This window comes from Triticum urartu, chromosome 7A (genome assembly GCF_056163025.1).
Source record: "Triticum urartu cultivar PI428250 chromosome 7A, HENAU_Tu73, whole genome shotgun sequence".
In the NCBI taxonomy this organism is placed as follows: domain Eukaryota; kingdom Viridiplantae; phylum Streptophyta; class Magnoliopsida; order Poales; family Poaceae; genus Triticum; species Triticum urartu.
This window is the reverse complement of record NC_141879.1, coordinates 745,132,398-745,144,821: the sequence shown is the minus strand read 5'-3', so window position 1 is coordinate 745,144,821 and position 12,424 is coordinate 745,132,398. Positions and strand designations below refer to the sequence as shown.

The 12,424-nt window shown below is 45.6% G+C and overlaps 1 non-coding gene across 1 annotated transcript; it reads right to left on the bottom strand.

The window, feature by feature from the left end:
* Positions 1 to 1,379: 1,379 nt before the first annotated feature.
* Positions 1,380 to 1,451, bottom strand: TRNAP-AGG (transfer RNA proline (anticodon AGG)). The gene has a single exon. It is a non-coding gene; the product is annotated as a tRNA-Pro (tRNA).
* Positions 1,452 to 12,424: the final 10,973 nt, after the last annotated feature.

Here is a 12,424-nt window from a genome sequence, read left to right as displayed (position 1 = left end):
GTGGTGCTGACTTTGGTTATATTCTCATGTGCCAGTACTAGATTTTCTCTAGATGAGTGGATGGGTTTGTTCATCTCTAGCACTGAGCATGGATGCTTTTGTTGGCAAATAGATGGTCCCATTACATAGAACCAGAGGCTGGTATCATGCAAACCTGATGCCTGAAAGCATCAACTTTCGGAGCATCTGAATTCCAGAAACCTTCTTTTCCAGAAATTTCAGAGCATCAGGTTTATCACACAAATGGACTCAAATTTGAGGTGAAGAGTCAGGTCCTATGTCGATATGCATAGAAACTCCATGTTCAAAAGGCTACAAACACAAGCACCAATGTAGATTTGAGTCACAAAGGGTAAACCAACTTCCACAACCTTTTCTACAAACAATCAATCACTGAAGCAAAGAGCACGTTCCCTGGAGCCTTTTGCAGTCAAGTTGAAAAAACACTATCTTGACCCTTGAATAAAACCCAATATGGTATGCTACACAGCCTAACATCCAAGGCAGATTGACTCAGCCTATGTCATGGTAGTTTCGGTAGCAGGCTGCGAGTGGGATGCGCGAGCGCCTTGATCCGGTTAGCCTCCATGCATGCCTTCTGCTCCTCCGACAGCTCCACTTTGCTTGGTTTGCTTCCACCCTTCTCACCTCCATCTCCAGGCTTCTCCCCCTCTTTTGGAGCCAAGGGTTCCTGTCATGGGACACAGAGCATCACTGGTCTGGGAAACATTCATACTAACCTACGAAGTCCGAAAACTAATGCGCACAAAGGCTAGAGGGGGATTAGTCCCAAAACTAATGTCTACTAACAATTTCTGTTTCTCCTTCGGGAGCTTCTATTTTATTCCCATGGAACTTAGATGTGTGTCAACTTAGAGCTAAGAACAGCCACGTCAGGTTCATCAAGGTATGGTATGAACTTACATCAGCTTTGTTTTTGTAGGTTTCATTCAGAGAGTCCTCTCATGCAGTGGATCAACGTCGCTACTTTCCGCCAGTGGCGGTTCTATATCTTCTTGCATCAACTCCATGCCATTATTCTCCGTCGCCGGAGGTTCAGTCCCCAGGGTTGTGTGGCTCCATCTACAACAGATAATGTATGAGCAATGCTAAGGCGTCCAACTCCATGCCATTACTCTGATTGGTAAGGCGTCCAACAATATTTTTCCAGCTTGATAGACAGTAACTGTATACACCTGTTCTTTTTCTTTACATCTAATAGTATATATTTCAGAATTAAATAGTAGTTCACATATATTGGTTTTCATGACATTTGATCGCTAGCTACATGCTAGAAATTTCGATGTACATGTAAGAATGGTAAAACTAAATCTACTATATGTAAAGAATGTAAAAAAGAATAGAGAGAAATAAAAATCGGGGCATTCCGAGAATTTAACTCGGGACCTCTCGCACCCTAAGCGAGAATCATACCACTAGACCAAATGCCCTATATCTGATATGTTTTCCAAACGATCGAACTTATTCCACGAGACCAAATGCTGGAGGCGCCTGCCTGCCTGCCTTGGTTCCTGGGAGATTGCATTGCAGCTAGCTAGCAAATAAATCAAGGTCTAGGAGAGAAGACGATTCCACCAGCATTGGACAGGAGTACTAAGAGCCTCGTCCCCTTGAAGAGAAGAGTATCATCTCTGAATGCAATGCTACTTCACAGAGATTGATTTTCATGACATCTGAGTCGCTAGCTACATGAACCCAAAAAATAAAAAATGAGCTGGACTTGAACAAAATTCTACTATACATGTACATCTTTGTGCGCCCATCCATCGCCTTTATGGCCGTCAGATGTTTCTTTAATTAGATGGTTCGGAAGTATCCTTTTTCCACAGTCTAGCTTTGCAACTGGACCATTGTTGCAATTTTTGCCGCCGCAATAACTAGCTTGTTGCAAGATCTGGATCCCCACGGCCTCCGAACACGTCGACACCGGCATGGATGAGCATGCTCTTCTCGTTTCTCTTGTCCGTCGACGGGCCCGACCCGCACTCATGCTTCATCTCCTCGGTCGTTGGTCGCCTCTCCCCGGCCGCCCGGTGACCTCGTCTGAGCCGCCTCCCATTGGATATACGCCGCATTGCCTTGGCAGCCTCCGCCCCGACGTCGCTGTGTGACAATTCTGATGGACGGCGTGGAGTGGGGTCCGCAATTGATTTTTGTCTTCTTGAGCTTATGGGGTTGTAAGTCTTTCTTCTATACCATATTGGCACTAGAACCTCTCTCAATACCTCAAGCACGTGTGTCTTTTGATCTCACCTTTTCTTCCACATCAAGAGTACCAATGAGATCCGGAATGGAAACTGTTGTCTTTTATGTTTCAGAGAGGTAGCAAAGTTCCTCCACAAGGGAGGAAGCTTGGTGATAATGCCTCCGTAAACAAACTTTTCATGTAACATATAACTGAAGTACTCAAGTTCTCTAGCAAATGACTGTATCTCATGAGCTTGGCCACAACGAAACGCTCATCAATCATTCTGTAGTCATAGAATTGTTCCATGATATACAGCTCAGTGTCGCCATCTGAGACCCCAAACTTGGCCTCGAGTGCGTCTCAAAAATCTTTGCCATTATCAAATGATGAATAAGCATCAACTATGTTCTCACCAAGAGCACTCAAGTGAGTAGCCTTAAATCGGTTATCAGTTTTGTGAAAAGCTTGTTCTTGTTGAGGATCAAGATCTCTTTTAGGTTTGCCAAGTGTGGCGTCATAACAGCTCATGGTTTGAAATTGTAAAACTGCTCTCACACGCCACCTCTTATAGTGCACACTGAGGGAGTCCTGGATTAGGGGGTCTCCGGACAGCCGGACTATTGGACTATGAAGATACAAGATTGAAGACTTTGTCTCGCGTCCGGATAGGACTCTACTTGGCGTGGAAGGCAAGCTAGGCAATACGGATATGTATATCTCCTCCTTTGTAACCGACCTTATGTAACCCTAGCCCCTTCCAGTGTCTATATAAACCGGAGGGTTTTAGTCCGTAGGACAACATACAATCATACCATAGGCTAGCTTCTAGGGTTTAGCCTCTCCGATCTCGTGGTAGATCAACTCTTGTAATACCCTTATCATCAAGAATAAATCAAGCAGGACGTAGGGTTTTACCTCCATCAAGAGGGCCTGAACCTGGGTAAAACATCGTGTCCCCTGCCTCCTGTTACCATCCGCCTTAGATGCACAGTTCGGGACCCCCTACCCGAGATCCGTCGATTTTGACACCAACATTGGTGCTTCCATTGAGAGTTCCTCTGTGTCGTCGACGTTAGGGTTGATGGCTCCTACGATTATCGATAGCGATGCAGTCCAGGGTGAGACTTTTCTCCCCGAACAGATCTTTGTGTTTGGCGGCTTCGCACTGCGGGCCAACTCGCTTGGCCATCTGGAGCAGATCGGAAGTTACGCCTCTGGCCACCAGGTCAGGTTTGGAAGTTTAAACTACACGGCCGATGTCCGCGGAGACTTGATCTTCGACGAATTCGAGCCCCTGCCTTGTGCGCCACGCGGTCACGATGAGTACGATCTAGCTATACCATCGGACAGTGTTCGAGAAATCGCACCGGCAGCCGCTCCGACCCTCAATTCGGAGCCAGTTGCGCCATCCATGGACGGGTTGATAGACCCCGCCACGGAGGCCGTATCCTCAGCGGCGATCGAGCCGAATATCGACCTTACCCTTCACGAGAGCCGTGTTGCCAAACTGCCGGATCCTTCTCCGGCCACGGACTCCGAACCACCTGCGCCCGTTCCTATCGAATCCGATTGGGCGCCGACCATGGAGTTTACCTGCGCGGATGTTTTTCAGCACTCGCCCTTTGGCGACATACTGAACTCATTAAGGTCTCTCTCCTTGTCAGGAGAGTCCTGGCCGAACTACGTCTGGCAGGATTGGGATGCGGATGACGAAGAAATTCTCCGCCCACCCACCACCCACTTAGTAGCCACTTTCGATGACTTAACCGACATTCTCGACTTCGACTCCGAAGACATCGACGGTATGGACGACGATGCGGGATGCGAAGAGGAACCACTGCCCACAGGGCACTGGACGCCCACTTCGTCACATGACGTATACATAGTGGACACACCCAGAGAAAACAACGACGAGGAACGGAAAGACGCAGCGAAGGGTTGTTCCCTCGAGAAGCAGTCAAAGCGGCGACGTAAACGCCGCTCCAAATCCCGCCTCGGCAGAAATAACAATAATATAGACCCAGCGATAGAGCAGGGTGCACCATCGCCCGACCAGGGCAACACGGGGAATCAAACCGAACAACCCGACTCCGTCGAAGATAACAGTCCGGACGACACCACACCGGACAGGCGCCAGGAGCAACATAACGCCCACCAAAGGCTTGTTGCCACGGCAAGGATCCTAAAAAAATAGAAGCAAAGGCTCAAGGCTGCACAAGACACACTCAAAATCAAATGGAGTGAAGTACTCAACACTGCAACGAAGTACGGCAGTAATCGCCACACCAAGAGCTATCCGAAGCGAAAGTTGCTACCTAAATTTGATGAGGAGGCCTTAGATCCTCCATAATTAAAAAATAAAATGGCCATCTGGTCGGATAGACGATCTCATTGCCAACATAAAGCGGCAAACGACGCCGCACATAAACCAGTACGCGATCCGCGTAAGGGCTTGCATCAAAAGGACGGCGCACGCAGATCCATCTATGGCCCACGCAAGCGCGCTCCAACATACAATGCAATATAACAGACTTCCGAACACCATGGTACACCCAAATACAGGGGTGCTGCACACCCTCTATATTTCACCGACGAGGTGTTGGATCAAGAATTTCCAGAGGGATTCAAACCCGTAAACATAGAGGCGTACGACGGAACAACAAACCCTGGGGTCTGGGTTGAGGACTACATCCTCCACATCCATATGGCTCGAGGAGACGATCTCCACGCCATCAAGTACTTACGCCTCAAGCTCAAAGGGCCAGCTCGGCACTGGCTTAAAAGCCTCCCCGAAAACTCCATCGGAAGCTGGGAAGAGCTCGAAGACGCCTTTCGGGCAAATTTTCAAGGGACATATGTCCGCCCACCGGATGCAGACGATTTAAGTCATATAACTCAACAGCCCGGTGAGTCAGCCCGAAAACTTTGGAATAGGTTCCTCACTAAAAAGAACCAAATAGTTGACTGTCCGGACGCCGAAGCCTTAGCAGCCTTCAAGCATAGCGTTCGAGACGAATGGCTTGCCAGACACCTCGGTCAAGAAAAGCCGAGAATAATGGCAGCATTAACAAGCCTCATGACCCGTTTTTGCGCGGGCGAGGACAGCTGGTTAGCCCGATGCAGCACCAGCGAGCCAAGTACATCCGAAGTCAGGGATGGAAACGGAAAATCACGACGCGGCAAGAATAAGCGCCAGAATAAAGAAGACAACCCGAAGAGCACGGCAGTAAACGTCGGATTTAGAAGCTCTCGACCAGGCCAGCAGAAGCCGCCCTCCAAAGGCAACAGAGACGAACTGTCCAGCCTAAACAAAATTCTGGACCAAATATGTCAGATCCATAGCACCCCTGATAAACCTGCAAATCATACACACAGAGAATGTTGGGTCTTCAAACAGTCCGGCAAGCTCAACGCCGAACACAAGGGGCAGGATACACCAAGTGAAGATGAGGACGAGCCTCACAAGAAAAGCACAGGGGAACAGAAGAAATTCCCACCAGAAGTCCAAATAGTCAACGTGTTACACGTGATAAAAGGGAGAAACAAAGCGGCACCTTTCGAGGAACATGCCCCAGGGCCTATCACCGCGGAGCTCTGCCATTGGTCGTCCCAACCGATCACCTTCGACCATCGGGATTCCTCGGCAAGTATCCGACGTGCAGGATGGGCTGCCTTGGTCTTAGATCCAATAATTGACGGATACCACTTCACCCGAGTCCTGATGGACGGCAGCAGCAGTTTAAGTCTGATATATCAGGACACAGTCCGCAAAATGGGGATAGACCCAACAAAAATTTGCCGCAGCAATGCTACCTTTAAAGGAGTAACGCCAGGCCCGGAGGCTCACTGCAGGGCTCCCTGCTACTAGAGGTTATATTCGGCTTCCCCGATAACTTCCGCAGCGAAAATTTAACTTTCCACGTCGCTCCGTTCCAAAGTGGTTATCAAGCACTACTCGGACGCGAAGCTTTCGCTCGCTTTAACGCAATACCACATTACACTTCCCTTAAGCTCAAGATGCCCGGTCCACGCAGCATCATTACAGTAAATGGAAATATTGAGCGCTCCTTGTGCGCCGAAGACGGTGCAGCCGCCTTGGCCGCCGCACACTAAACGGCCTCACCAACTCAAGCATTTGACAGGTCATTAAGACCACGGACACGGCTAGACGAGTCCGGCTCAGCTATATGTAATTAATACAGGTTTGACGGCTATACCCCTATTACAATACAAGGGGCTCAACGCGCGCGCAAAAGTGGCAATAAGGCTCACCTTTACTCATTTTCAACTATATATTGTTTAATTAACTTTTGCATGGCAAATTTTCAGTTAAGTTCCTCTCTTTTTCAGATGACTATCGTGCTACACCCGTCCAGGTTACGGCACAACGGAGACACAGGCGCAGACGTGCAGCAGGGACCCGTTCCAAAGATTCTTTGTAGATTAAAACCCTGTGTAAACCTTTTTTACTGTCTCTTGTTGATTTACATCCCTCGGATTCTCAGTACAACTGAGAAGGATGCTGACGTCTTGGCATGTGGCCACGCCAGGATAATGCACGTACCTGGACACCAGGGGCTTATTACAAAGGTTATTGTTTAGACCCGGTTTACACCATAAAGACCGAATACCTTAGGGAGTGTTCGGCGTCGCGAGTTTGGCCTTATATGCATCAGCTCCGAATCATGTCTTTGGTCAAATGTTGGGTTTTCCCGGCTCCTGTGTTTTGCTGCCTTACGTGCCGCTCCATCGGCTAAGGCGGCACCAGGAGAACTATTGCGATTGTGCCCTGGTTCCACTACAAGAAATATATCAACTTATGACCTTCTGTTAGTGACCCTCGAAGAATTGGTCATAAATTTATGACCATTTTATACCAATTGGTCAAAAGCTGTTCAGGGGGCTGCAAACCCTAAACCATTGCGACCATTTGCTCAGAAAGGTCGTAATTTCCTTATACGAAATGGCCACAAAGCAAACAGTGCTAGTCCGCTGCCTTATTTCTAGTTGTTAATGACCAATATAGATGGTCATAGCCTTGTAGATTGTGGTGGGTTGTGATGACTAGGCGCCATCTCATCAGTTTTGCCTATGTGTCATGTCCATGTGGCAGTTTTTGCCCTAGGTTGTGAAGCAACCTATATTTCTATCATTCCCAAAATTCCAAAAAAAAATCTCATAAATTCTTTGGGGCATATCTTCATCAAATATGTAAAAATCCTTCCTTGCCTAGTTCAAAACTAATTCAACAATATTCATTTTCCTATTCTGTTCACAACAACACTTTATGAAGGAAGTGCTATTTATATATTCTTGATTGCCCTCGGAATTTTTGGGCACTCTTTCCTATCCAAATCATTAACGCATAACAAAATTCAGCTCCATTTGCCTAGCAAATCTTCTTCGGCAAATTTCCAAAGTTTTTGTCCTCCTAGAAGAATTGTGAAGGAAGTACCTTTTTTATATCTCTAAATGACATGAAATTTATACAGTTCCTTCATATGCCCAAATTATCACCCTCCTCCAAATTGCAGCTCAGTCAAATCATCTATGTGAGCCCAGGTTCAATTTATATTTTATGGCCAAATTGGCACGTTGCAAAGCAAGTGTTATATAGACCCCTCCTATTACCCTCAAACTTTTCGGGCACTCTTCCATACCCAAATCATTGCCACATGATAATATTCAGCTCAATTTTCCTAGTAAATCTTTCTCGGGAAATTTCCAAAGTTTCTACCTCGAGAGAAGCTTTGTGAACTAAGTACTAGCTAGGCTTACCCAAATGATCTGATAATTTACCAGCGCATGACCATACCTAAGTAACTTACCTGCACCAATTTTGAGCTCATTTCATTCATCCAATCTCTCTCACTAGTTTTCCCAAGTTTCTGTCCATATAAGAGCATTGTGAAGGAAGTACTACTTTGGCATGTCCAAATGGTATCAATTTTCTACAATGCTTTCCTATGCCCAAATAACCATCCTCCACAAAATTTCAGCTCACTCCATTCCTTATTTTGAGCCCAGCTTCAACATTCATATTTTTGTCCAGCGTGGTACTTTGCAAAGCAAGTACCACCTAGGATCCTCCTTTTGAGCTCAAAATTTGTGAAGACATTCTCCTTAGTAGATGATCATCCTCAGCCAAAACTCACGCCCATTGGCCATGTGCATTTCCCGTACCGCTAATCAAACACTTGGCTGCTAATTCATGTTTGAGCATCGATCGGTCTCCTCGTCAGAATCTTATATTGTAATTTTCTTCCTAGCACCAACCTGGGGAGTGCCCAACCCACTAGACATGCCTAGGCCGCCCAGAACACATGGCAACATTACGGTCACGCGGTGACCACGCGACGAGCATGCGAGTTTACGCGCTCTAGAGTTGGGGCCCTCGGCCACCGCCCAAACCTCGACGTATCGCCACCAAACCATGTATTTATGATTAAATAGGTCCTTATGTAACTAGAAATGATTTTTGGAAAAAATAAATAGCAAACTATGAGGCAGCTGCAGTTCAAATTTGACCCACTTCCAACTGAATCGGCGGAAATTTGTCTTTTTCACGAGTGGTGGATCGAAAAGTTTTACACCCAACCATTTTGTCAATTGTGAATTAAATATGGCCTAGTATTTTATAAAAATGATTTGGTCCAATTTTGCAACAATTATTTGGTAGTTCCTTCACAAAAAAACCCTCCTTTCGGGCACTCGAAAAATGGAAAATGGTTTTTTCGTCCAAAGAAAATGAAAACTTCCTTAGGCAACATTGTTTACCATTCCAATATGCACCCTTGTGCACAATATGAGATCATTTGAACAAACTATGCCATGAATGTGGCCATAAGATTGATCATTTGGCTTGAAAGCCATTGATCTCCACACGTGATAGCTCGTTTCTGAGAACACTTTTTAAAAATAATTGCCGTATTACAAGTTTATTATTTTTCTTGGGAACTTGGCCACATATAATGAAACAATGCAAAGGTTTCCCAATTTTTTGATTTTTTTTGAATTTGTTATGCCCGTTTTAAAATGCGGTCAAAACGGCGGGAATGACCGTTCCTAGCTAGTGGTTGAATCTTGGAATTTTTTTGGTGTTTCTCTGATTAAATTGGTACTTATGTACCGAGAAATGATTTTTGTAAAAAATAAATAGCAAACTATGATGCAGCTGCAGTTCAAATTTAACCCGCTTCCTACTGAATCAGCGGAAATTTGTCTTTTTCACGAGAGGTGGATCAAAACTTTGTACACCCAACCATTTGGTCAATTTTGCATTAAATATGTCCCAGTATTTTAGAAAAATAATTTGGTCCAATTTTGCAACAATTTTTTGGTAGGTTCTTCGCAAAAAAACCTCCTTTTGGGCACTCGAAAAATGGAAAATGGTTTTTTTGTCCAAAGAAAATGAAAACTTCCTTAGGCCAGATTGTTTGCCATTCCAATATTCACCCTTGTGCACAATATGAGATCATATGAACAAACTATGCCATCAATGTGGCCATAAGATTGATCATTTGGCTTGAAAGCCATTGATCTCCACACGTGATAGCTCGTTTCTGAGAACACTTTTTAAAAATAATTGCCATATTACAAGTTTATTATTTTTCCTGGGAACTTGGCCACATATAATGATACAATGCGAAGGCTTCCCAATTTTTTGATTTTTTTGAATTTTTTATGCCTATTTCAAAATGCGGTCAAAACGGCGGGAATGACCGTTCCTAGCTAGTTGTTGAATCTTGGATTTTTTTGGTGTTTCTCTGATTACATAGATACTTATGTACCTAAAAATGATTTTTGGAAAAAATAAAGAGCAAATTAGAAGGCAGCTACAGTTCAAATTTGACCCGCTTCCAACTGAATCGGCGGAAAATTGTCTTTTTCACGAGAGGTGGATCAAAACTTTTTACACCCAACCATTTTGTCAGTTGTGCATTAAATATAGCCTAGTATTTTAGAAAATTGATTTGGTCTAATTTTGCAGCAAATATTTGGTAGGTTCTTCACAAAAAAACCCATTTTTGTCACTCAGAAAATGGAAAATTATTTTTTCGTCCAAACAAAATGAAAATTTCCTTAGGTAAAATTGTTTGTCATTCCAATATGCATCCTTGTGCACAATATCAGATCATTTGAACAAACTATGCCATGAATATGAGCATAAGATTGATCATTTGGCTTGAAAGTCATTGATCTCCACATAGGATAGCTCATTTCTGAGAACACTTTTTCAAAATAATTATCATATAATGACACAATGCAAAGGTTTTCCAAATTTTTATTTTTTTTTGAATTTTTCATACCCGTTTCAAAATGCGGTCAAAACGACGGGCATGACCGTTCCTAGCTAGTGGTTGAATCTACGAAAACTTTTGGTCTTTCTCTTATTAAATAGATACTTTTGTATCTAAAAATGATTTTTGGAAAAAATAAATAGCAAATTGTGTGATGGGGGTAGTTCAAATTTGACCTGTTTCCTGCTGAATCGGCAAAAATTTGTCAATTTGATGGGAGGTTGATGAAAAGTTTTTAACACACAATCATCTGGTTAATTGGACATAAATATGGTCTAATATTTTTGAAAAATGAAATGGTGCCATTTTGCAGTAAATATTTGATATATTCTTTACATTTATGAGAAAATATATAAGAGAAACTAAAGAAGAAATACAATTACATGCGCTTAATTCTGATTGGTGGAGACGTTTGTGCCATGGATCGATGACATGGCACATATCCATCCATCCATCTCCTCATCCCACATCCATCCATCCATCCACCCACCCATTCCCCACCGCAAACCCCTACCCATCTCCACCCCACCGCAAACCCCTCCTCCCTTCCCCTTCCAGATCGCCGCCGCCACCGCCTCCCCATCAGCTCCACCGGCGAGCCCTTCCTCACCGCATCGCCACCCCCGCGCCCATCCATGGCATCCCCCGCGCCCTTCCATCAGCATCCATGGCCTCCCCCACGCCCTTCCTCACCGCATCGCCACCCCAACCCCCTCCCTTCCTCTCCCCGACGCTCCCCTCGCTCCAGACCTTCATCCTCTCCGGCCAGACCAACCGGCCGCGGCCCCTACCCTAGGCAGGGAGGGCGGATCGCCGCTGCGCGGGCGCACAGGAAGGGGCGGCGACGGAAGCGCATCCCCAAGATCTAGCCCGCCAAGCACCGTGTCGAAGTCTCTCCTTCGAGGAGCTCTATGTGCGGGTGTGCGGAGGCGCTCGTGAGGGCGGTGGTGGCCTTCTTCGACACCTTCCTCGTCGACTGCTTCCTCTTCTGGTTCCGCCGCCGCCCCGGCCCCGACAGCCCCGCCTCCACCCACCGGGTAAGCCAACCCTACCTCTCCCTCTCCCTCTCCCTCGCGTCCGGCTCCTCTGTTCCTTCGTTCTTCGATCCCAGGCGGTGATGTTTTTATTTTTTGGTGCGTTCATGTGTGTGCAGGATCCGCTCGTGCCCAAGGACGGGACAGGGGAGGCGCTCCCGGCCTCGGACGAAGAGAAAGGTGCCCTGGATTTCTCGGTCAGATTTGTGATTTCGCGGTATTGGTTTGGTGTGATGTGTACCTGTGGTTGACCTCTCTGCCACTGGTTGGATGTCTGTGTGGTGTTGTTTCAGGTTTTATAGAGAGCACATTGTCGAACCAGCAGTTGGCAGATGGCGATGACACAGATGAGTAGCTTAGGCGAGAGGTACGCCTACCAGAGCACCATTAAACGAATTTCTGTTACTTTTTCAGTCACATGCGTGAGGAATGGCTGTGTTGTGCGGTTATTGTTACTGTCAGGTTGTAGCTCTAGGTCTATTGTGCTATGGCTGACCTCTCTACCGCTGGTTGGACGTCCGCGTGGTACTGTTTCAAGTTTTGCAGAGAGCACATGCTCGAATGAACAGTGTGTGTGGAACAGATTCTTGTCTTAATTATCTTCTTGTGGGAGTATGAACTTGCTTGTAGTATCTTGGAGTATCAACTTGGAGCATCTGGTTAGAGTAGCATCTTGCAACACATTCGATTACTCCAGTACTGATAGTTAAAGTGGCATCTTGCAAAATGGAGTAGTTAGAGTAGCATCTTCGATTAACTAAATTGATGATAACTGTTGTTAAGTTGGGACTTGCAAGCAGTAGTTCCCTCTTCATATCTCTTCTTGCTTGCAGTAGTTTAATTTATGATTTGTCTTTGGTGGAGTATTTCTTGAACTGTGT